Source organism: Corvus brachyrhynchos, unplaced genomic scaffold (assembly GCF_000691975.1).
Source record: "Corvus brachyrhynchos isolate BGI_N302 unplaced genomic scaffold, ASM69197v1 scaffold115, whole genome shotgun sequence".
Classification (NCBI taxonomy): Eukaryota; Metazoa; Chordata; class Aves; order Passeriformes; family Corvidae; genus Corvus; species Corvus brachyrhynchos.
In genome coordinates, this window is record NW_008239553.1 from 3,737,731 (window position 1) to 3,764,874 (window position 27,144).

General features: G+C 35.2%; 1 protein-coding gene across 10 annotated transcripts in view; it reads right to left on the reverse strand.

The window, feature by feature from the left end:
- LRRC4C (leucine rich repeat containing 4C) overlaps positions 1–27,144 on the reverse strand; it is a 509,132-nt gene that overhangs the window by 194,557 nt on the left and 287,431 nt on the right. For 7 of the 10 annotated variants that reach the window (XR_001864494.1, XM_017742165.1, XM_017742172.1 and 4 more), the window contains one exon: positions 24,561–24,698. The exons of the other annotated variants lie outside the window; for them this stretch is intronic. The gene's annotated coding sequence lies outside the window, so the exon portion shown is untranslated. The remainder of the gene's footprint in view (positions 1–24,560; positions 24,699–27,144) is intronic. 10 annotated transcript variants of the gene reach the window in all.

Sequence of the window (27,144 nt, forward strand, 5' to 3'; positions counted from 1 at the left end):
TGGCAGTATAATAAGTTAGATGAAAGAACAGCCTTGAAATGAGAATAATTTTTTCATAATTTCGAGGCTTCATTTCTTTTTCGGCAGGAAGAACAGAATCTAAAATTGCATAACTGTATAAAAAAGCTGTATCACTAATATACAATAGGATGTTATTTTATTCACACCCAATAGCAACTCAATGGACCTGTTCACATGTAGATGAGTAAAGTAGAAAGTGCTATAAATTTTGCTGTGAATTAATTCACAATGTGCCTGCAATAAGTCCAAAAAGTTGAAAAATTGGAATTGTCCCTTCCAACTCAGCATATTCTATGATTCTAAGATTAAGTGTCCACACCATTTCTACTGCACAGACCTGCCATTGCTACTAAAAAGGTAAAATCAAGCCTTAAAAAAGAAATGGGGGAAAAAAAAAATAGTAAGAGGGAAAAATAAGGAAAAAAGCTTAAATGGATTTAAAAAACCAAGACAGGGAAGAAGGAGAATAAAAGTTTGCATAATATTTTAGTCAGGTGGGTCCTTAACCTCAAGGAAATTGAGATATTTCTATTGAATAGGCAGCAACCATTTTAAAAATTGGAATTCTATCTGTATGTCATATTTACTGCTCTTGACAAAATAATGACGTACAAATTTTTTTAGAAATACATTATTTCTTTCCTTTTAATTATGATCATTAGTTTTTTCATTACACTAAAACTGTTGTTCCCCTTAAAAAGAATAAAGAATTGTTTTTTCTGGCAAGAATGTATAGAGACATAAAAATTATATATTTATGTGTGTGTGTGCCTGGTATAAGCCAACAACCTATAGGCTTATACTCAAGGTTCAATTAGAAATAAATCAAGAAAAAATATTTAGACATGAAGCACAATAGATTACCTGAAATCTCATGAAAGTCTTTGTCAAAGTGGAAAACTTTATCAAGCTTCATCCCCCACTTTAGTCAAGAAGCAGATGAGGTAGAGCTCCTAGACAACTGCACAGCTTCCCGTTCTACACAACAGTCTGCTCCCCACATTCCTGGGAAAATGCGGAGAACTGGTTACCCAGAACTATGCACCAAGGAAACAAGGCCCCTGAGAAATGGCACAAAAATTGTTGGCTGTGATCTCTTGAAAGTTCATTGACCTGAAGGTGATTTCATGACACATTTTCAATTTCAATCTACAGAGGTTCCCAACAGAAAATGGTGACAGAAGCTTGGATGGATGCCACTAGTTTAAACACCCAGATTTTCCTGAGTTCTAGGTCCATGGGTGCTGGTTCACAGTATAAAATCTCAGATCGAAAAGGAAAGGACAAACAGATTTCTTGAAGATTTTCTAACACTAAGCACCTTTAAGCTTTAAAAGACATAGAGCTTTTACTTGACCAAATGAAATACTAACTTACGTATAATTTCTTGTCTTGGATTCCCTAGTGCCATTTAGCTATCTACAGTATTATGGTAGTCATCCTTACTTCATTCACACATTCTCAGGCTGAGAATTTGTAAAATTCTTTCTAAAATTTATAGGCTTCATTTTTAGTTGTATTTAATCCTTCTTTAAATACATCTCCTTCCCTCCCTTTTTTTATTTTTTTTTTCCTCTGGCCTACCTCAGAAAACTTTCTCTATTGGACTTTTAGGGCCTTACATCAACAACTCATCTCTCCACTTTTTGAAAGACTCTTTTACTCCCTTAAAACAGTAATTCTCTGCACCTAGAAAATTAGTCTGAATAAAAAGAGTTGACATATAGCCATGTTATTTTTCAATTTAGACAACAGTCTTCCAAACTCCAGATCACATAACCTGTTTAATGTCTTCTGAATACAAGACATAAGGAGCAAATATGACAAAATAATAATACAGGATTGACATATAATCACAGCAATAATTCACAGACTGTTCACAGATTGACTCCCAAGCCCATGCCTCAATATAGAAACAGTGATGCAGACAAAAACATTAGTATATTTTTGTACTTTTGCTTTATATGGAGAAAAAAAAAAAAACAAGAAAATTTCAGACTGTTTAAAGCTGTTGTACTTATTGTAAAGGTTACATGCAAGACTCATTTAGACTTTATCCAACTTTACGACCCTCAGAAGATAACAGCTAAGCTATATACCCTCCTCAGAATAGCTGGTTAGTTTTAAAATGGACTCCAATAACAATCACCCCAAAAGTACTAGCAATCAGGTTTTTATGTGAACTTTTTCTAATACTATAGAAAAGACAGAGATTTTACATAGTGGGCAGAAAAACTAGAGAGAAGAGTGGAGGTGGCAAAGGAAAAGCATAAGCGATAGGAATAAATTTCAAGTTGTTAGGTAGTCACTGGAGCACAAATGCAGCTCACCTAATATCAGGAAAATTATCAGGCATTTATCTGTGTTAAATGTCATAAATTATACATAAAAGAATGTTTTGATTTGCCTCAGAAGACGCTGCAGTCGAATGGATCCCCTAGCAGCTGTAGCTCATGTGAGTATAAACCACAAGATGCCCAGTAAAATTAGGATTTTAAATTAAGCTGGAACAGTTCAGAAAAGAAGTCTAGTCAGCTCTCAGCTGTTTTAATGTGCATGAGTAGCATGGGGGAAGAGGAGGGAGGAGGAATAAAAAAGATTTATCCAAACCACACAGAGAGGAGCTGCTTTTCCCTCTATATTCCTTGATAATAAGCTTAGAAGAAGATTTTGTTTAAAAGTACTGCTGTACTTTTATAACCATTGAATGTGGGTACCTATTTTAAGCCTTCATTCAGATTGCTCCCTGTATGATTAACAGAAAAGCTGGAGAATTTGAGCTCATCAGTTGACAAAATAGCTTGAAATGAGAAGTACTGGATCATGTTTCAACATTTATCACAAGTGCTAGACAATCACATATATAAATTTAAAAAATTTGAGAGTGTTCAGACTTAAACTACAGCCATGTACATTTTAATGGTTTGATATCTCTGAGAGGCATCTGTTAAACACAGGTAATGTTGAGAAAAAAGAACATGCACTGCTAACAGGGTTTTGAAGACAAGCTTATTAACATAGAGAAAATATGAGAAGGTCCTGAGATGAAAGCTGCAACAGGAAAACAAAGAATTATTTTCTATAAAATTCCCCATTATATGCTGAGTCTGCAGATTCTGGTGCTGGCATAACTTGCACATGGCTTTAAGAACAGCTTGCACCATTTGCTTTCTCCCAACAGAGGCAATCTAAAGAACTGTCATCCTGAAAGAGCAGAAAAATTTGAGCCTTTAAGCATTCCACTTTGTTCCAGTCTAGGCTGAATGCATATTTAAAGGTAAAATAATAAATGTTGTACACAACAGCCCTACAGTACCCTCAAGGAATAAAAGGTTGTATGTAAAAGTAAAGGATTGTTTTGCTTGTTTGAAATGAGCTAAGAAAGATAATGACTGGTCCCATTTAGACAATGAGATGAGAAACACTTGAGAGAGACTTTGGATCATGAGAGTTCTAATGCTTCTACTATTACATTCTGTTATTATTGAATCACTACTGTTTGATGAAGCATTTACTCCTAAATGACGCTGTTGAAGGCACTAATGAAGCAGGAGACCTAGTGAGTTAAATTAGCATTTTTAACTTTCCAAAGCTATCATCATTAATATTAATTATGACACAGAAACTATAATACCTAACACAAAACTATCTAGAATAGTGCAAAATTTCGTGGTTGTCCATTTAAATGACAGGGAGGCAAAGAAATATTGTGAAAAAATCTCTTTTCTCTGCCCAGGCAATTTGCATGATAGCAAATTTTAGTCACTCATCCATTCCAAAATCAGCCGTCGCAACTTGCTCAACCTGATTGAAAGGGTTGGTCCTGAGAAAGCTCTTGTTTACATAAAATTGTTAAAATGAAAGGTTTTTGAAGCCTCTGTTCAAACACGTACACAAATTGTTATTAAGTTTAATGATAAAAATAAACACAGGATTATATTAAAATCCAAAATTATTATGAACACCTGATTAAATTCTTACACAGATAAGTTATAATTAACTTTCATTCTCCTAATGGCCACTTGTTTATTTCATGGATTAAATAGAATTTCATCTCCTTTTTTGCCAACACTTGCTTTTATGTGTATCCAGTGTTGCACCTCATCCAAAGTACTTCTAAAGAATGAAAATGCATATGAATTTTTCAAAGAATTGACAGAAGTTAATGTCCTTGCATTCTAAATCCAATCTAGACAACTGTCATTTCAAAACTATGAATGAAAATATTCACCAATAATAAACAACTGAAATCAGTATTTATTTGTCCAACTACTTTAACACCTTATCCCATTTAACAAATGATACCACAAAATTACAAACACTTGGGAAATCATGCCTGTTACACAGCATTAGCAATTTAAGACCACAGTAGATCAGAATGGGAGGACAGGTTGCTACACTCATATTTGCTTATATAATTTTTACACTTCTATCACATGCTATGTGTTAAATACATACAACAGAACTGTTGCCATTAACTACAAAAGTTTTGCATGCCTGGAAAATTAAAATAATCTGATATTCGAAGTCAGAGATTATAGTGAGTCAATGAAAATTTATTTTAATACAGAGATATCTTTGCTATATTTAAAAATGTTCTCACATTATACTTTGAAGATGTATAAACTAAAGATGGAATATATTATTTGATTGCTTCTAAATTTTGAAGAGGATCCCATGCAGAGTTCAAGCTAAAAACCAAAAAATTATTTTACCTGTAAAAGACTCTAGACCAGTTCTATATAATAAATGTCAGTCATATAAATGTGAGAAATTTTAGAAACTATCAGTATATTTGATTCATTGTGTGATGATAAGATTTTTTTTTCTGCTCTTCTCTGAACTTTAGATTTCATTTGGCATACTCTGCCTATTCCATTCTACAGTCCTAATTATTAGATATTTTTAGCACATAGGAGACTTGAATTCACTCCCATGACTGTGACACTAAGGAAAATCAATAAATACCCCAAGATTTTCAAGATGAGAAATTTCACAAGATACAGTATGACCGCCACAAAGCAAATCCTTATCCTGACCACACTAGATTTTCTTCAGCCTTATGTCCCTGAAGTAGTCAAAAGCGAGCAAAAGCACCTACAAGGCCAAAAAACTGCTGTAAAGCTGATGCTGCCACACTGTCCCCAAACTTGCCGTGCCCCATACACTGATGTTATCCATTCACATTGCAGTACCTACACACACACTGTTCATGACATCCTGTACAAACCTAAACTTTTCTGCGTTAAATGGGGTGGAGATCAATGCTCTCCAACTTTTAAGTGAGCAATTAAATTATAAATTGATGGTAAAATCCAAAAGCATTGCAGCCAAAATGATCACCGTCCATGCCCAAAGGCCCTCACTCCCACTACATCTACTCATCTTGACAAATTGCTTTCTCTGCTTAAGTAAACCACAGATTTCATTTTTGTTGGAACATTCAGTTAACATTCAAGTCCTTTATTCATTTCCCCATCCCCTCCTGATTACAAGATTACCATTTTTAGTTTCAAGACTACTCATTTGTGTGAGCATACTACTTAAATGTTAGCTTCATGTCCCCTTCAGGTTACTGCAACTCTATCAAAACTCCAGCACATCTTCCAGTTGGCGTACAGTACAAGGATCTCATACACAGCTTTTACCCCAGACCATTCTCACTCCTTTTATGTCCCTACCATTGCCTCTTGGGAGACATTTCTAAGCCAAACCAACTGCTGCTTACCAGACTACAAAACCCTAAGTAATCCCCTTCCATTTGAGCAGGAAGAATTCTCAGGGAGAAGTGAAATTCAGTTCTGATACACAAATAATATTGAAAACCAAGAATATCTAGACTATGCGATTATAGAAGCAGAAAACTTTGCACATACAAGCAACTGTTACTCTTTGTATATACAGATTATAAAGAAGAGCTCCATAAAGTGTAGTGCCCAAAAGAAGCCCATGAAAATTATGAGGGCCTATAGGGGAAGTCATAGGAAGAATGGCTGAGGTCCCTTGAGGCCACTCCTTCAGCCTAGAGGAGACTGACAGAAGACCTCATTACAGTCTACCATTTCCTCATGAGGGAATAGGAGGGACAGACACTGCTCTCTTTGTGGTGACTGGTTTTGATAAGAACCAAGGGAACGGCATGAAGCTGTGTCATGGGGAGGTTTAAGTTGGGTACTAGGAAAAGGTTCTTCACCCAGACAGCGGTTGGGCACTGGAACAGGCTCCCCAAGGAAGTGGTGTCAGCATCAAATCTATCAGAATTTAAGAAGCATTTGGACAATGCACTCAAGCACATGGTGAAGTTCTTGGGGCTGTCCTGTGTAAGACTAGGAGCTGGACTTGATCCTTGTAGGTTCCTTCCGACTCAGGATATTCAAGCACAATTGTTATCTGCTTTGTCTACTGGCATGAGTTGGTCCTGAGAACCAACCAACCATGAAGAGCCACAGATATTCTGAAAGCGAAATAGTTTCTCTGAGCTTTACAGTTTTTCATCTTTCTTTGAGGTTCTTGAAAGAACATTTCTCACAGAGTTCTTCATTTCATGCTGGCCCTTCACATGGTCTCATACAACTGCCATTTTACTTTGTACAGACAAAAGGGAGAGAACCTATTTTGTCTTCATCCAATTACATTTCTCCCAGTGAAGAATTAATACTGTAGAAAATTCCTCCAGCAGCTTTTAAGTCCACATATACTAAAAAATCAATGCTATATTGTAAAAAAGGGGGCGGTTTTGTCAAAATTATTTCTCAGTGATTTCTGTAATTCTTTGCTAAGGTTGTTTGGCCATCCATGTGTAACACAGCAAGAGATCAAATTCCACAACTATAATGAGCCACAGAAAGAGAACAGAAGACATCAAAGACAATTGTAATAGCATATCCTATGATGAATGATAGCAAGGAATTCCTTTCATACAATTTCCAGATCACCCCAGAAAATGGAGCTATACATCCCTGGAAATGAGAAGAAAAGAAATCCTCAAAATACCATCACAATTTCAAAAAGGATGGAACAAAGAAAAGACAGCTATACTAACATACGAACCTGATAGCCATACTAACTTGAACGGATGAGATTAAATTTCATCCTGATCCTAAAAATGGAGAATAACTTAAACCTAAATATATTAGAAGGATACACCAACAAAAACGAGAATTCAACTCCATTGTGACTTGTTACCTTATCACCTCCCCTTGAGTTTTAGTTCTAGTCATTTAAAAACTGAATTCTGCAACTGCAGAAGAGAAAGAAGGAAAAAAAAAAAATCACCTTATTGACCTCAATAAATGACCAGGAAAGCTTTGAAGTATAAAATTAACACAAATACAAGTACAAATTAGAGGCTGCCAAGACTTCTTTCAACATCCTTTAGATAAAATGGAACATCCGATATCAATATGTTCCTACTTTTTATGGCAGGAATTTTTGGACGTATTTACATAACCCTTATTTCAAACCTCACCTTAAAACCATATATTTCTCTGACTCTACTCTACTTAGAAATCATTTTATAACCTTGCTTCATGTCTTATTGCAGACTTTCTTCAATTTATGATTTGTTAATAATTATTTATACAGTCTAAATATTATCTTTTAACATAGTTAGTCTCCCTCTCCAATATGCTTAGAGAAAAGAATCTTCTCTAAACTTCAGCTGGACTACACTACACTGACCATGTTGTCTCATGGTTTCAAAACTGTAATATATCTCTCTCTGCTCTGAACATATTCGAAATCACATTATTTCTTCTTAGTATAAGCATCTGATATGTCACCCTACATATTGCTTATTAAAAAAATGACACTAGTATTCCTCTAAGGCTGATAATAATTCCCTATGAATGCCTTCTAGAACCTGCTTTGTCATTCCCCTGTTACTTAACAGTGTCAGCAGATAGTCATTCCCTGACCAATATGTTCAGACTCTGCCCTTCTCCCACCACTTCCAACTGGTAAATCCCCAGATTATACCTTAATTCCTAGCAGAGGTGTCCTCATGCCAGACTGTACTATTGGATTTCAATCTAGAGCAATTATTCAGAACAAGATCTCTCCCTGGTTTTCACTGTTGAATGATACCACCAATCTGTCTCCAATTACAGCTCTCACACTTTTGAATACATCCTTGTCTACGAAATAATTTATTGTATTAAAAAAAGATATTCAGTCATATTTTTACCTTTACTTCTGAATCAGAAAAAAAAGTGCAAGTTTTATGTTTATTGCCATTATTTATCTGCCCTTTACTAACAAATCATGGTTCTTTCTTACTAGAACTACTTGCACATCCATATATATGTATTTGTCTATACTTATATATATTTTGAAATACCCATCACATTAAAAAATACAGAGCTTACAACTTGAAGGCAGAACATAGGTGTTTAACACCCTTCTATAAAACTTTAAAAAAGTGTCTCCAAATGATATTTTAAAATCAAAATTACTGTAGAGGAAAGCATGCTTTCTAGCATTAAAATGTATTAGAAATTTAAACAATGAAAAAATGCATAAAGTATTTTTAAGCAGTATAAAATATTGTTTTCACCTTACTGTGTTTGTAATCAATGTCTTTTTTGTTCATTTAAGTATCTGGGGAATTATTAGGGAGTCATCAAAATGTTCTGTATTATTCACCAAATACCAGATCAGCCTCAAGCTAGAAAATTCAATAAATATTTTCATAACATTTCCAATAAAAATTAATGCAAAAAGTATATCTATGGAAAATGCTGAAACAAAAATAAAATGCCAAAAGCAGCAGTTCTTTTCAAAAGTGTTATTTGTATTAATGACCTTTTTTCTATGAAAAAAATCCTTTCGAAAGCAATCAGCTCTACAAACTATTTAACAGAAATGCATTTAGAATGACTGGGATCTAATCAATCAGTCTGAGCGCACAGAAAAATGACATGCTACATGATTTTGACAGAGATGACATCACTTTGCGAACAAAAACATTCAATGGGCTTAGTCCAGCCAATGAAATTGGGAGAGTGGTTGCTTTTCTATCTGGCACTTGTCCAAAGAAGGACTATATTCCTATGACATTTACTGAAGAGCCACTGCAAGTTCTTTATTCAGAAGTACACAGGAATGAAAACTAAATTTCCAGAACTGTTATATGCATGATCTGAAAATCCTATGGTTATTTTGTACCAGATTTCCTGTGCACTTCACATCCTCTCCTAACAAATCAGGTTCATAATACATAATTTATTATTACTCTCAAGAGTCTTACCAAATAGGGTATGATGTTTGAATCAAAGTGGGGTGCTGAACATGTGCCAAGGAAGGCAGCAAAAGAACTACTTCATCATTTCAGCACTTCAGCCTTCTATTATGATTGCATTGGCACCTTTCCTAATGTATAAGTGAATTTAATCTGCAGCAGTGCTATACGAAAGGTGTGCTGTACGAACCTTGAATTTTAATGTACAACATTCTGGATAATTTTCCACACACTATATGGAAATTAGTGAAGTTCACACACTTGGTTGCCTCTAAATCTGAAAATGTCACAGATCTGCACGAAAAGTTGAGCAATTCTGAAAATTAATGACTGTCACATATGGCCATAAGATATTCCTAGTGAGTTAGTAACTTCAGGTTAGTGATTCCAGCTATAGGAGATATTTAACTCTGCAGTAAACTTGCACTTTTTCTTTTCAAAGTTACCTAACACCCAGTGCTCAATAGAAGGAATACAGCATAAATACAAATGCAAGATTATTCCACCTTCCCTTACTTAATCCACTGTTTTTTCAACAAAATGACCAATGGAACATTAAGTCTTGAGGCCACTGGCTTAACTCTGACTTGCCTCTGTTAGACTCTGTATGACCTGTTTCAGCTTTGCCCTCTCTTCTTATGGAGACTAGGAGAGCCTCTAAGGGTAAGGGAAAATTAGCACTTCAAAAGATGTAATACAATTACATGGTTGTAATCACTCTCATTTTACAATTTCCATAATTTTCTTTCTAGACCTCTGCCCCCATCACATTCCTCCTTATTTTCTCTGCTAGACTGTCTCACTCCTCTGTATCACAGTTAGGTTGTCATCTATGTTACAAGACACATGATAGCTCCATGAATAGAAAATATTTAAAAATACTTTAGATGACACTTAAAATGCATAGAGGTCCCAACTTTCTATCCCAGCACCCTAGCTCACATCATCCTAAAGCTAGTAAGTGTTATTAACTGGTAAGTTGATGTAATAACAAATAAATAGAAAGCCATGTAAAATTAAATCTGGTAGGCTTCTGTAATTAAATGGTTCCACTACACCCCAGACCAACAACTTCACTGCTGTTTCGGTCTCCAGTTGCTCTGTCACCACAGCCCCTCTGCCCATGCCACATAGCTGAGCTATTCACATTCCTTTCAAACTGCCACACGACCAGTTTTGCAAAAGAGTTCATCACAATTTGCTGCAGCACTTAGGAACCCTCTCCTAGCTGGAGGCTCAGTGGGTATCTCAGACCACAGTTTTATCTCCAGAAATGGAAGATCAGAGGAGTGGCTTGTTTAACAGTCTTAGTTCCCAAGGCAAATCTTTCACTAGAAACTCCCCAAAACAGAACTACATACACAGCAGAGGTACATCCCTCCTGTAATTCTTCTCACCCTAAACAAAATTCAGTCCTGATATGACTCAACTTGCATAGAAGACAGCGAGTATAATGCTTGAGCTACCTTATGGCCTGTTAGGATCCAGCCTGATGGGTCAGCTGTATCATTTCACAAGCACATCATTAAATATTTCATCAACAAAGGAAAAGAAAAATTAAAAATGGAAAGATTTTTGTTGTTTAGGTAGATCTCTTTTTTATTTTCCCCTACATTGAAGAACCAGCATTTTAACAAAAGAAGCCAGTACTGAAATGTGTGTATGTGTCTGTACATAAAGAAAGCAAATCATAGGTTATCAGCTTGGATATGCCACGCTTCATCTGATCATTGCTAGATGTCAGCAATGAAAACAGAGTTAATGTTCCATAGAGAAAGCAGAAGTGACAGTAATGCCCAGGAATGGACTTTTACACAAAGAACTCACTGGAAAAGCTCAAATGTCAAGTGCAACAGAAGTTTACATTACTTCAGGTTTTTGACTTATAGCCCATGCTTCCCTTTTTTCTATCCATACAAACGTACACAGTAACACAACTTAAAATCTGGTTTTAACGTGGCACTTTGTTTTTAATCATTATCCACAGAGTGAATAATCAGGACTCCCAAAGTGTGTGAAAATTCCTTGGAGCAAATAACTCTTACTCTCCCACCTTCACAGGCAGAATGTGCCTCGAGGATGGACAGATCATAGCACAGGCAAAATTCAATTGGATCTGATATTGTTAATGCTACTTGCCTGAACTAGAAAGAGGATAAATTCCAAAGTCGTTTTCTAGCCTTTGCCTACTCCCTACTGGAAAAGAATTTGTATTTGAAGCTTCAGCAGATCCCTGCAGCAAAGCTGTACTCAGTTTCCCCAAACACTTCATAGAAATTACGCAGCCTGTCCCATCTGCCCTATTGCACCACTTCTTTATGAAATGCATTAATTAAAATACTGGGATCTGTCAACAACACGGTGGATCATAACACAGAAAATATATCTGGAAGCAAATATGTTTTCATAATTAAACTAGAATGAGAAAAGAGAAAAGAAAAACCAAAAAAACCAAAACCACAAAAAAACCAACACAAAAACCAAAACCAGGATTCTCCATAAGCTGAATTATATCTGTTTACCACACACAACTCTGTAACTATGGCTAAGGTGGAGGGTTCAAAGGCTGTAAAATACAGCAGAATTGAATCCTTCTTTTATAAATTCCTATGACCTATTAGAAATCACGGGCCTGATTTTCAGAGATACTGAGCCTGTCTCTTTCATTTACTTTATCCTGAGATGTGTGTGCTCAGTCAACTCTCCTGGAAATCAAAATCCAGTAACTTTACATGATATTAATGGGCAGATTCTTGGCCTTCAAAGGAAGTACACTGATATATATTGGCTGAGGCTGTTTCTCATACTGTGTTTTTGGATATTACAGCCTCTCTGCTTACAGTAAAACAGTTAGAAGATAAACAAAAAAATACAGAGATAAGATAGAAAAATAAGATAAATTAAACAATATATTAAAATAGACATATTAGACTATCACAGGACTGCTCCCTCCCACAGACTCCTCTCCATCCTCTCCTGAAGTTCATGCTGCTGCCTTCTTCATTTGCCTTTGGCAAGCTGCCACTGCCAACTCCTTCTTTCTCCCTAGTTTCCAAATGCAGTCAGCCTGACTGGACACAAGATGACTGCAGGACATTCAAAGCCTTTGCACTGAAATTCTCAGTTCCTTGATCTAGACACACATACGCAGACTGGCAGTAAACAGAATCAGCTAAATCAGCTATACTGTATCACAAAATTTATTACTTGAGCTCATGATACTAAAATACCAGATTTTCGAAGGTCACTGTTCATGTAAATCTTCCTAATGTTCAGCCAATTTACACGAGAAGAATGTTTCCCTGTCTCACATGGTTTGAATATAAACAGCAATTTTTCCTTTTGGAGTTACACACCCTATTGGTACTTAGTAGTTTTACCTCTTGACCTATGAAAATTTGCCTCAAAACAATATAGCATGATGTGGAAACAATTAAGATTGTCCACTCAATATCTACAAAGGTTTTCCAGCATCTGATAATGAGCTGACATGATTGAATGGTTGCAAGAGATATTAAGGACATGCAATTTTGATGCGATATACATGGATCTGAGACTGAGAGTGTGAAAAATTCCCCACAGCACCAGAAAGGACACTATGGTGTACACATGACCCCTTGCAAAACTCATTTCTCTATTTGTATGAACTTTATAAATCAAGAAAATACAGCATTGAATTCTGGAAAGAAGAAGTTTCAGTTGTGTAGGTAGGAATTCTTAATCCTAGTTCAAATGTTTTGTATTGAAGTGAGACAGATGCAGACACAAATTCCTGCAAAGCTATGCCAGGAAAAGCTGTTTCTCCTGCAATTCAGGATATGAGTGTGCTTGTACACTAGTGTGAGATTTGTTTTTATTGGTCAGGCATTCACTTATTCCACTAGATTGGTTCTGCAAGGGCACGGAGGAGTTGTGTGTGGCACATGAAGCTCCTCTGTACAAAGAATGCTTTTAGACTGCATATCTATATTTCAATGAAGGAAAAAGAGAAGATGTAGTGTTTTCTGTTTTCCCTTACTTTACATTACTTGTCAAAAAAAAAAAAAAAAATCTCACTTTATCAAGTCTGTAAACTGTTTCCCCCTCAACTGTAAAGAAGATACAGAATTAGAAGAATTCCATGTCCAACAAACCAAGTCCAGATTCTGTGTCTCTTCTCTGTTGGACTTATCTCTCATCCATGAAGAGGGAGAGTCCAACTTTCAGAGAGGTTCCTGCCTCAACTTGCTGACACACTCATATTGCCCAGCTCCTCTAGAAATGCTGGTTGTTACAGATTTTAGTTTCCAGTCACCACTTCCCACTTGAGCTGCTAAAATGATCTTCAAATAATATTAGTAACCAGTAGCTGGACATCAGAACAGTTTTAATTTTTCACTGTGCAGATCTTATACCTGCTATCATCCACCTCCAGTATACCCACCTCGTTTATTTAACACCTAGCTTCTATCTATGTCCAATTTCTCTTCATTTTCTCATTTAACAGGATTTCACTCCCCTACAGTGAATGCTTCTATACATAAGGATTTAAATTGGCTGAATTAACTCAGCTAATTTCTGTTTGGTGCCACCCATTTAATTTACCTCACACAGCTGTAAAATGAATTTATTCTGTATTTTAACTACATAAATAAGAACAAAGCAAAAAACAAAAAAAACCAAAAAACCGTTAAAACAGAATTTTGGTTTGGTTCCTTCAGTGTTATATAAACAGACAGGGTTTTTACTTATATGCTATATGAAATTATAAAACTAATTGTCAATGGATTTAACGATTTTATTTCCATGTTAAAGACTTTAGCCCCAAATTAATCTCAAAAAATGACTTAACCCTTTTTTAGGTTGGCAGACCTAGAAATTTTAACAACTTGTATCTACAGACTTGAGAAGATATCTCTTTTCAGCATGGATATACTTATAGACATGTGAGTTTTAGCAGTTGGTCTTTAGTGCTGTTTCAGTTGATGATTCATTTATTCTGTAGGTAGAAATAAGTATAGCTAATGAGATCACAGAAACATTCTGACAGCTTTGATGTGAATACAATCCCTATATTAAGAGCAGAGTGTGGAGGAGTAAAGGGTGGGATGTTCTCACTTGTAATTCGAAATAAGTTTGGTGGATCTCAGCACAGTGCATAGCAGACTGATGTTCAGAAAAATCACCAGTCAAACTAAAATTGGCACCATTCTTAGCAACAGCAGCAAAAAATAATGATTAAAGGGGCACAGTAAGATCAAAACAGAGTTACCATGTATTTGATGAAGGGAAAGTGTCTTCGGAAATTTGATGCCAATCCCATCTGTACAATGAAACTATGGTCAAGCCAACATCCTTAAGAAGAAATCATTTTAGTTTTTAAAATATAAGTAATAAATGTTCAGGTGGCTTAAATCTGTCCTTCTCCATTGACTTCAGGAAAGCTGTGCTATTTTCCAGAAAGTTTTAGAAAAATATTAGCAGTTACCTACCACCTTAATATTTTATTTCTTCCTATATGGCTATGCTAATTGAATGGGTTTTTTTCCTCAGAGGAAAACCCCTAAGAAGCTGTTATGGTCCTCCACCACCTATTAACTCCTTTGCTAATGCCAGTTTTTTAAGATATGCAGTATACATCTTGCATCTCTCAGACAGAGGAAGATTTTGGCCCTGGTGGTACCAGGATCAGAAATTTTATGATCCTTTTTATAGAATAAAATAAAACATACATTTTATGTAACCACTATCATCCACCACGACGTAAGTGAGCAGCACAGTGGCTGTATGAAAGGTCCTTCTCATATCTGAAGGCAAGGGAGACTAAAGGTAGAAAAATGTATTACAGTTTTGCTCTCCACACTCTTCAAAAAACCCAGTAACAACATGAAAATTTTTAATGTGATGCAAACATTTCATAAATTAATTAGTATTAAAGGGAATTTCCTTCTCTAATCTTATCATGGTTCCACCTTTCTACAGAGTAGCACTGAAGAGAGGAGAGATACTATGTTTTCTTGTGTGCAGAATCTAGGGGTTTCTAAAATCATAGTTCATTTTTCTTTATCTGTACACAGGAACAATGAGTCTAAAATACTGTACATCTTCAGCATGAAGCTAGGAGGAAAACACCTTCTAAGCTCTCTCTGGAATGACAGAAATGGGAATAGGACTGAAGACGCTTTGGGGAAATGAAATAAAGAAACTGATCAGCCTGAATAAAGAAAAAAAGAAACTGATCAACTACCCTTGTCTCTCTCCTCCTTGCATTTGTATCCACTTTGCTAGTATGACATCTAAAAGCCATTACCACAGTCCACACCATGACAAAACTTGCAGTTTTGTTATCGTCCTCTCATGCTTTGTCTTTTCCTGTAGAAAACCCTGATTCCCCTATTATTCTAAATATAGGAACCTTTCAAGTGCCAACGAATTGCATAAAACTCCAGTGACACTGGTCTAAACTCACCCTGGATAGGAGATCTAACCTGCATTTGTGATCTAAAAAAAAAAAAAAAAAAAAAAAAGAGATAAAAAGAAAAAGGTAAAGCCTTCAGTTTTAGGGAAGTGTAATGAACCTAAATCATTGTAAAATCATTTAGGAAGCAGAGATTGTTTATTAAGCTAAGGTTCCATAACGCCAATCATTAATTTACATCTACAAAATGTTTACATATCTAACACAGCAGAGCATGCAAATGCAAAAGCTGAACAAAAGCATTCATTTCTTCCCCATGATCCCACCTGCTTGTTACTCTAAAAGGAGTTCTAATGTTAAAAAGCTGCACACAGCCTCCCAGTAATTAGACTCAGTTTCGCAGCCAGTCTTAATTTCCTTGTATCACCAGAGGCTAAAGGATTGAAGGTGGTCGTCTAATTCAATGAGAGGGCAATTCCTCAGAGCACTAAAAAGATAAACATTAAAGACTACTGGCTTGAACTAAGTCCACACACTATCTTTATACACCTCATACATCTCTTATGAAGGACAGAGAGAGAGCAAGGAGCTGGATGCCATATGATCAAATGTGAGTGAATACAGTGCTGCATCTGACAAAATCACAGTGAAACGACTTTCCTTCATTCTTCTCTCCCCTCTGCTATTTTAGATTTTTATTGTTTTGTTATATAAGGTATGCACTTTACTAGATCTATAGCTCTGTATAATTGCTGGAATAATCTCATGAGTGATTTTCCAAGTCATACTGGCAGTAATCCAGAAAAAGCACTACAGCAAACATTATGGTTTTAGCTTCCCTATTTTTTTTCACAAACATTTTTACAAAAGCAAAGTTCTTATGGCCAAATCTCTAAAGCTACAAGAATCTGAGAATTTCCTGTTAATGCAATTGATAGAGAAACATAGACTTATCTAATGCCATCAACCATTGCTAACATAGAATCCTAACCATACTGAGCAAGCTATTTGTCACAAAATAGGAGGAACCAGATTGATAATAATACTAAAATATAATAGAGTACTGTATTTTGATATTAGCATGAAATAAAAGACCATATTCTAAGGATTTCTCAAGTAATCTGGTACAGATTGTTTAGACATAAAAAGTGTAGTGGATTAAAACCTTATATCTGGAAACAGGACAAATATATTAGTAAAAAAATGAAATATTTCTATAGAATTCAGTACTTTTACAGGCATACAAATGTCACTGAATTAAAATCAGTAATTTGTTATTTTTTAATTCAATTTGTTGTTGTTATCCATATGTCTAAAAAAAAACCCCTGGAATTTTCATGTATGAGTCCCATAGTGCAAAAATTCGTCATAAAGCCTGATGGACAGGTGAGTTATACTGGATAGTTAAACTGTTCAGTGAATTAAAATTAGTTAAACCATGTAGAGTTTTGAATTAAAGCATTGACAAACTTATCTATCATAAGTCATCAAATTTCCCAAATCAATGCAGTTTTTATAAAAATTAGAAATACAAAAATCTCTATCAGCAGTGAACAATGAACAATGACACTAATTCTGGTGATAGCCATGGTAAGAAGTTGTTCCTGTAGTGCAGGTGCAGATAAGAGCTGCATCATGCTAACTTTTTACAAATACAGATGAACTGGACAGTAAAGGCTGAGGAACAAGAACACAGCAATATGGCAGACAAAGAACAGGAAGTTACCAATCTAGAGAACAATTGATCTCTACACCAGCAGTTTGCACATGAAAGAAAACCATTCCATGTAACGTGAAAAGAAAAGCTGTAAAGAGACCTTTTGAAGAAGTCAGCTATAAAGACATTTGTGACAAATTCATTGAAAACATAAAGGTTGGTCTGGGAGGAAAAATCTGTGTGGGACAAAAAAAATCCCAAGAAGCAACTTCACGCTAACAAAAAAAACTTGTATTTTCAAATGCAGTCTACTATGTTTGGTAAGGTAGGGGTAAATTTTTTCAAGCACAGACAAGCAGATGTCTGATAGAGATACACAATACAGACACAATAACTGAATTCCAAAGGTTAGTATGGCAAATCAAATATTTTGCCAGCATTATTATTACAATCAGTCTTCAAACTGTTTTTTTCTGGAAATCTCTGCGTACCACAAACATTCTCATATTTCTCTATACAGTTGCACGTGTTACACATCAATTAATACATATTTCTGAAGTCAATTACAACAGAGAGATAAGTTAGTGGGTCAATAAGTGTTAGACTAGCAAGGACATAATTGAAAATCTGAATTCCTCCACGTGCAAAATAGTTAATAGTCACGGTATACTATACTTTCTTCTGCTTACATGCCTTAACACTTATCCAGTTGCATCCCTCTTTCTGAACATAGTCCTAAAAAGTTAAGTACATACCAGCTGCACTTAGAGCTAACTTGTTGACAAAAATATCTTTTGCCATATGAATATCCATCATTCAGAAGCTGGAGTAATCACCACTACCATTAAAAAAAAAAAAATATATATACATAAAATTATTTTTCATAATTCTTTATCTGACATGAACAGAATAATCTAGAAGGAAAAAAGTAAGCTTCTGGTTACTTCAATCATTCACTTCTTAATACAGAACTTTCTTAAATATATGTTAACTTGAAATATACTTTTATATAGTAATATACAGAAATACATATTATTTATCCATAACACTATCCATATATAAAAATATAGGAACTGATTTCCTGAAACGCTTACTGCCTTAGCTTCTACTGACTGGATTTTCAGGAAATCAACAGAGCTGGAACTCAGGTCAATGGCTCCAATGCATAACCTCCTAAAACTAATATATCCTCCTAGAAGAAACAGCCATTGGCTCAGGGTATGAAGGAGTATTTTCTCTACTTCACTCACAAACCCTTATACTCCCTGATCCAAATTGAATTGTTTTTTTTACAGTTAAAGAAATACATGAGCCTACTGAGGTTTTATTGACCCAGTAGGCTCTAAAAAAATCCCATATGCTTTCTTGGCACTTGCTATCACTTGTGACCTTTATTTTCTAAGAGGGATTATTATTACCTCCTTGCACTCTACATTTCCCTACAGGATATCCCCAGCCATATGTCAGCCTTGCTCAGGGGGTTCTCATATACAACTCAAACAATTTTACACGTTTTTTCTAGTGTTCACTGAAAATTATGCCCATTTCTTTCTGTATTAATTCCTATTGTTTCAATTGAATGTGAACGTCTAACACAAAATAACTGATATAAAATACAGAGACCTGCTGGTATCAGTAATTTAAGAGTACTTAATTTTCATTAAATCACACACATGAAGCCAGATGTGTAAATCAAGACAGTGGAAGATAATTTTTTTTTAAAGACCCTTCTAGCCTTGCAATATTTTGATTATATACTATTTTGTGTGATATTCCTATGATAATGCACTTAACCATGAAGCTTTGATCTTCACTCATACCCTCCACTTTGCTCATTAATTCACCTTCACAGTCTATAATATTGTCTCATAAGCCATGACAATGACTCATATTCTTTATATGTATTTCAGTAATCTTCAGTCCTATGATGTGGGAAATTTTCACTCCTGAATCTCTAAGTTTTGGTATCCCATAATTTTGCAGCATTGGAAATATGAGGGTTTGTGGGGCAAAAAAAAAAGAGAAGAAATAAAAGAGATGTACATATGAAAGAGAAAGAAGTTATCCATTCAAATGTTTTGATATCATGGATCTCAAATTTCAAAACATCTATATGCAGACCAGTAAGAGAAACAATAGTCATAAGATTATTCTGCTACTTATTTATGCTACACTCCAAGATGGTGCCCGTTATCATAACTAAGTTGAATCACATGGCTAGCTTTTTATTGGCTTGTTTTGGTTTGGTTTTTTAAACTGTGGTGAGGGAGTTGTGAATTAAAGAAATGGGGTATTATTAAGAACTGTAAATGTTCTTAACTTATTTTAGTATATTCAAGAGCTTTAGCAGTACTGATCATTTTCCTAAGCAATGTTATTTTTTTCCTGGCAAATGCAAACTTGAGAGGAGTCTTCCATAATAACAGTGCTATGTCCTTCCACAAAGAATTTAGATGGTAGGAGATTCTAAGTGCAATGTTTGATCAGCAACATAATGATGTAGCTTCACATAAAAACTACCTGGGATGGCAACAGGAAGAGTGAAGAGGAACAGTCATTTGAGTCACAAAGTTATTGTCACAACACAGGCAGTGTAGTGCACAGTACAGTCCAGGCAGTACAGTCCACACCTTGAATCAGAAGTAGAGCTGGCCACAAACTTCCTATGCCTTAGGGAAGGCACAATACCCACAGATTTATGCTAAATATTTTAGACACTGTGAGAAATGAGAAACGTGATTCTTGTGTATTTCAACTGGGATTGTGATCAAATTTTCACTTGTGAAAACGTCCTCCTTGAGTACATTAAAAATACAATATAATGAAAATAAGATGGATGAAAAATACTGATGCTTGCAATATTTCCATCACTCTAGTTATTTTCTTTCAAAATAATTAATTTTAGTTCTTATATCTTTTAATACAACATAATTTTATATATTGAAAAGCATTTCTGTCATCTTTTAAATACAACTATTACAGCCCCATTTTTAATTTAAAATGATATGAAGTTAAAAATTCAAATACCCTGGAACATTTCAGGATTCCTCTGCTTTCACATTTCATTACAATTCAAATACAGTCCAAGCTTTCTAGAGATTTTCAAACCATATTGAGAGACATAGATTCAGTGGCAAACGATATCTCTGAAAGGGAGATAAGTTTGTGCGGCAAAAGTTTTAACCAGAAATAAAGGATGTTTTGTGGACCAGAATGAAGTTTTACTGTTCTCGAGTATCACTAAGAAAGTGAGAGTTCAAGAGAACACAATCCCATCAGTGAAATGTGCCAGCAGAAGCAGTGAGCCACCCCCCAAGCAGAAAGCAGATTCACCTTTCTGCAGATGAACAGTAAGAAGCAGGTGTCATCAGCTACTGGCTGCAAGAATTTATATTATGTTCCAAAATACCTTTACCTGTTGAAGGCAGGTCAGCTCCTTGAGGACTAACTGAGCATTTTCAGCCAGTTCTTCACATTCTGGAATAACTACTGGAGTAATATTCCTCTTGAATGTCACATAAGGTGACACAAAAGTGTTTCACATATTTTAAAATATATTTGCTTTAGCTTTTTGCTTTTGACATTTGGACTTCTGTCCTTTGCTACTTTTTGCCCTCCTGCTTTGGTCACACAGCAATTAATTTCTTCCCACTTCTAAGTAAGAGAAGCTGAAGAGTAGCAGTAACCACTAAAACTGAAGTTTTTAACATTTCTCACCTAAGAATAGACTCTGTTACCAAAATAGCTGTTGCTTTGAAATTTAGCCAGTTAGAAAACCTTATGCAGGAAGGACTATTTCCCAAGAAGTTGAGAATATATGGATTTATGATTGCAAGGCTACCATTGCACAGATTTTTCAAGCATCGGTCTTTAAGCATAGTACATTCGTGGTCAATCTGATCCTTCTGGAGCACATTAAAGCCTAAATATTGACAATACTTTTCATTATTTTATAGCCGAGGATTTGAGGCCTATACAATCTGGATTACAAGGTCACAAAGTTGCAAAGTATTGAGCCATTATTTTGAATTGCTGTTTTGTACATAAAGCCTGCTGAAACTTCAAGCATAATATTGGTTCTCATCCTTTTCCTTGGGAAAACCTCCAAGGAAATTTTGCTGATGCAGATGACAAACTGTGAGAGGACAAAGGTACAGCAGGTCCAATTCATTACCCAATGTGAGTACGAAATTTTGAAAATGAATGCTATTGATACGTCATCTGTTGATGGTTTATGACAGCCATGTTTGCCTTCTTCCCCCAAAAAAGGTTAGTTGTCTAGACTTTGAGATGCAATGTGGAATTTGACCCATAATAGTAAAATTACTAAGGCACCTCTATTTATCTCCTTAAGTGATGGAAGGTATTGGTCAGCCTAAGGGCTTTCTGAGACGTATTTGAAAAGATCTGCTCCATTGTAAATAAATTTTAGATGGGCCAAGCCATTCAGAAAGGAGATTAGTTTTACATAAGTCCATTGCTGTTCAAAAGATGGAAAATTTTTCAACCTTGTGATTCCTCAAGTTACACCAGCTGAAGAAGATAAAGTTACTTTTTGCTGTTAAGACTTTTATAAAGGAATTGTTTCTAAAGCACATATAACATACCTGAAATTTTTTGCATTAAAATCTGTCATAAATTCCAATTTTTGTGTCCATCACAACAAAATATGTTTAAACACTGACATCATTTAAAGTTAAGACACCCATGAAAAAAATGGCAATATCATAACAAGTGTATTTAGTGCACAGTATTTTAAATACTATAGGCTTGTGCAATTTATGTTCAGTATTAGGTAACAGGTTTTGTTGATCCAGAAAAGCCTGCAAACCTACCATTTGAAATGGAGAGGGGAAAAAAAAGATTACTGCTGTAATACATCCCTGCATTATGACAAGCTGTGGTGGGTTGGATACCAGCTGTCTCTGAAGCCTTTCTATCCCTCCTCAGCTGGACAGGTGGATCTGCTGCACCATGGGCCGCAGCAGCACAGCTGCCTCCACCACAGGCTGCACCATGGGCTGGAGGGAAATCTCTGCTCTGGCGCCTGAACACCTCCTCCTTCTCATTCTTTACTGACCTTGGTGTCTGCTGAGCTGTTTCCTTCACATATTCTTTCTTGTCACTGTTGCTGCCTGCTGTGCAGGTGGGTTTTTTCATCCCTTTCTTAAAGATGTTATCTCAGAGGCACTACCACCATCGCCGATGGGTCAGTGGCACGTCTGTCCTGGAGCCTGATGGCATCAGCTCCATCAGACACAGCAGGAGCTTCTGGCAGCTTCCCACAGAAGCTCCCCCTCTAGCCCTTCCACTACCAAAACCTTACTGTGCAAACCCAAAACACAAGGCTGTAAATTTCTAAGTGTATTCAGAAGATAACAGTATGGATAATTAACATATAAACACCATGCATGCCATTTGTGCTTTCTCAAGCATAAAAACCAATACATTTCAAGTAGAGGTCTGTGGAATGTTAATTTTATTCTATACACAACAGTTCTCTTCTGCAGTACAACAAAGCAATCCCAAAATGTATTTTAAAAAATATTTCTTTAAGACTGACAGTGGTACTTCCTATCCAGACATATGATTTGAGTAATTTTATATATTAACCAAAAAAGTTCCTGGTATGACTACTCAGCAAATAGTATACAAAAAAAAAAAACAATTCCAAAACACAACAACAAGGAAAACCCAAAAAAACCCACCCCAAAAATAACCCAACCAACCTCAAAACGAAAAACCAAAACCCAACCAACAAACCAAAAATACCCACCAAACAACCAAACATCTGAAGCTCTAAGACATATATAAATAAATAAGCAGAATTCCACCCTGCAGGTGGTAAACAGGTTGGAGATAGGAATTCTCGCAGACAAGTGGCAATAATAGAACAAATATCTAGAGTGCTACGATAGTTTTAACTCTTTTTTCTTCAACAGGGAAGAGAAAGACGGACTAAATACCTATTCAGACAGGTCTACATCCACTATGCTTTCACATTTATTTTGAAAATTTTAGAGTTTCTATTTTTTTTTTTTAATTTGCCTCTAAATGAACACCAACCAATGCAGATATATTCTAATTTAGGTCATCACCAGCATTACAAGTTCTCCAATTGTACTGCATCAACATATCCAAAACTTTCTCAAAACACTTCTCAGCAGTCTCCAAAACATGACAACTGTCATTGCCCATTAATTTCTACTAGCATTATGACAAAATATAGTAACATTCTACTATAAGGCATACTAAAAACTGCTCTTAGGTGAAGTGATTTTCTACACATTTGAAAATACCAAAAAGAAAATAAGTTATTCTTTAGAAGAAAAGAGTGTTCTTTCTTGAATTATACAGACTGTCTTTGGAGGAAAAAAAAAAAAAAACAACCTGAAAAAAATCCTGATATTTTTATAATATCATTATTTCTAATTTTGTTAGGTTTGGGGGTTTTTTTAATCTTGAAAGCTTTTTTAAGACCTGAATGGTTATGGAACTCAAAACACAAAATAATTCTCACTTAATAGCATACTTGCTTGTAGGACAAAATCTCAAAAAACTGCTAATACAAGAAAAAAAAGAAAAATCAAAACTGATTCTTAACCTCCAAAAGGATTCACAATCTATTTAACTATATGAAAAACAAAAAGGTAAAATTCCCATTCCAGTGTTGGTAGCCATCAGAATTCCCTTTTCACAATAATGATTGTACAAAAAAGGCAACAAAGTTAAAAATCAGACTGAAAGATCGTCTGTACCCTAGATTTCTCTCATAATTCAGTATTCCTCTGTACAAATACAAAATACAAGACTCTGCTCCCATCAACACACACTGATGTTCTAATAAAAGGCTCCATGCTTATTATAGCCCAAATACTTTAGACTGCACGCAGACTTTTCTGACTATTAAAGATTAATACTTAGCTTGCTTTATGCATTAAGCACAAACAAACTTGACTACAAGACTGACACAGATGAGTCACAGCAAATTCATTCCCTAAAATTTGTGTCTGCTATCAGTGAAGAGCCTAGAGTTACAAACGTAAAAGCCATTTTGAGTTCTGTCGTAAACATTGATCACCAATTACCCATTTATCCACTTTTTTCTTATAAAACCTTGTGTGAATATAAGAAAAGTTATAAATGAACAGGCAAGAACAAAGTTGGGAAAGAAGGTAATAGCAGGCCTTAGTAGACACATTATATTAATGAATGAAAGAATAGACGGAAAGTAAATTTTAGTTTACCTGTCCTCAGTAATTCATGGCACTATTAATTGTCCTTCGTGTCAAAGTCTAGTGTATTTATTTTATCAAAAGGTACACTGTGTCTTAGGATATGTCCATATTAACAATCTCCATTGCACATTCCTTTTTTCTGGCAACCTGTGTGCATTGAGGGGAAAAAAGAAAACATTTAATTGGTGTGGTGTGTCTCATACTGACAGAGCATGAGATTATCATGTGCTTTAGAATAAGCATAAAAATCTTGTAATTAATTATGAAACAGAAACAGCTCTGAAGTGCAAGCAATTGAAATTTCTTAGGCAGACCACCTAAAACATACAATCTATAAACAAAGAAAATGAAAGAGAATTCATCTGGTTTTGACTAGAGGTTATATTCTGTTCTGCTTCTCTTAATCAACAATAATTTGAATAATAATGTGGAACTTGTTCTTGAGACACCACAAAGTGGATAGTCTATGCTACAGTCATCCCATTTACCAGACAAAATATTTGCCAATTCACACCAGAACTCAATGACAAAGAAAAATCATTATCCTTTTCTGAACTGCATTTATTGAAATTCAGCCAGTAATTTTATTGTGGGTTGGGTTTTTCCAACGTTTGTAGCATTTTATAGCATTTGGCAGGAGCTGTACATTCACCAAGGCCAAGTGTACAATGCTGGGGAGCACCTGGGAACTTGGGTATTCTTTGTGCACAGACTGTCTCTGACAGTAGAGCCACTTCCTGACAGGAGCTAAAGGCTGGATATCATCACCATGACAGACATACATCTTCCCTACCAGCTGCAGATCGGAACAGTACTTTTTTTTTTTATTCCCTAGGCCAAGCTTTTCATCATTCTGATTCCATTCCAATTTTATATATGTACGACAGTCATTAATGGTTACTTATATATTTTATTAATCTGGAGCTACATTACGTTACTCTGCCGAGGAAAACTAAATTCTAAGGCAGGTGTATATCATGCTTGTTTTGCACAATGTAGCTATTCAAATACTTGGAAATGTAATTTCCCCTTTGAAGTAAAAAATATCTGGTAGTAAACAGGGTGATCCCTAATTAATCAACAGATCTCAGACATATGATATCTGACAAGTTCATGCCAAACATCAAATACTTCCACAGAAAAGATTAAATCTCTTGAATTCCAGAAGACTCTGGAATTCTGTGTTCCAAGGCAATGTGTGAAGGAAAACTCAGGGGCAAAAATACAGTAACATTCCTTTATAACTAATACTAAGCTTAATTTGAGATATTGCAATATTGGCAGTTTCTGTTATGTATCATAATATCAGCTACATATATAACACTTCTGAATTACTGAAAATGAGGTATCTAGTTAATAGGCGGTGTGGAAATAAAATGTTTTGAACATTTTCATCTTGTTTTCTCCTAAGAGTGATTTTCTATCCCAAAGACACATTATCACTTGTCTTTATTAGCTTACTTTGATCCAGTGGGTTTATTAATTAACTGTAATTAAATTACTCTATGGTCAGCTTCCTGTCTCTGCTGAATGCTTTCTATGTGCATAAGAAAAATTAGCTTCAGTACCTGGAAAAGCAAAATCATTATTTAAAATTTAACTGGAGGGGTCTAATAGTTTCTTATCATCTGAAAGAATTTCTATTTGGGCACAGATGTTAAAAATACATTCTTCCTCAAATTTATGAAATATAAAAATAGAAATAGAAGCATACTGAATCTTATACAGAAAATATATTAATACAATATATAGGAAATAGAATATAAAAGTTAAAATTGTTATTCTTTAAAGAGTGAAAAAAATGTTTTATGCATACACCTACACCACTGATATATTATTCATCTTCCATAATAAATGAGAATAATCAGGGGACAAAAATAGATACAAGAGAGAAAAACCCATCAGACACATTCACAGTCACAGATTAAACCATAGCTTAATTTACAATTATATAAGGGAAAACTAAAAAGATTACAACTGTTCTGAAACTTAATCACCAGGACCACTTGAAAACTTTCCTGCAAAAAGTGATTTTTCTTTTGTGCTGCATGAAGATCAGAATTTGGCCTAATTGTACCATTAAAACTGAGAACCACTCTGCCAAAAAACAGGAGGTACATATATGTCGTCTTACAAATTACTACTACAAATTACTAGATTTTAAATTAACCTCAAATATTTTGCCTCCCATCAGAAGTTTATCCTTCCCAAGGATGACATGAATCACCTTTGGCAACAGTAGATCAGATGACATTCCAGTCTGAAAACTAAATCACTGACTTTTCTTTGTACAGAGACAGTGAATATTATTCTGTAACTACAGAAGTAACAACCACGTCATAGTAAACTGTTAAGGTATTTCTTCAATTAAAAAAATTTTCTTAATCTCTTTTATCTTAATATATGACAGAATCAGTTAGCACCTAATATTAATCCAATTTTACCAGTAGTTAGTTGAGGTATTTTAACAAGCACTCAGAGTTCACACCCACGTATGCACTGTGTGTGCTGGTGACTATCATCAGTCAGCTCCTCTTCTGCTTTCAAACACAGTTCAGGGGAATGGATGTTGGAACAGGTACCTGGTGACAGA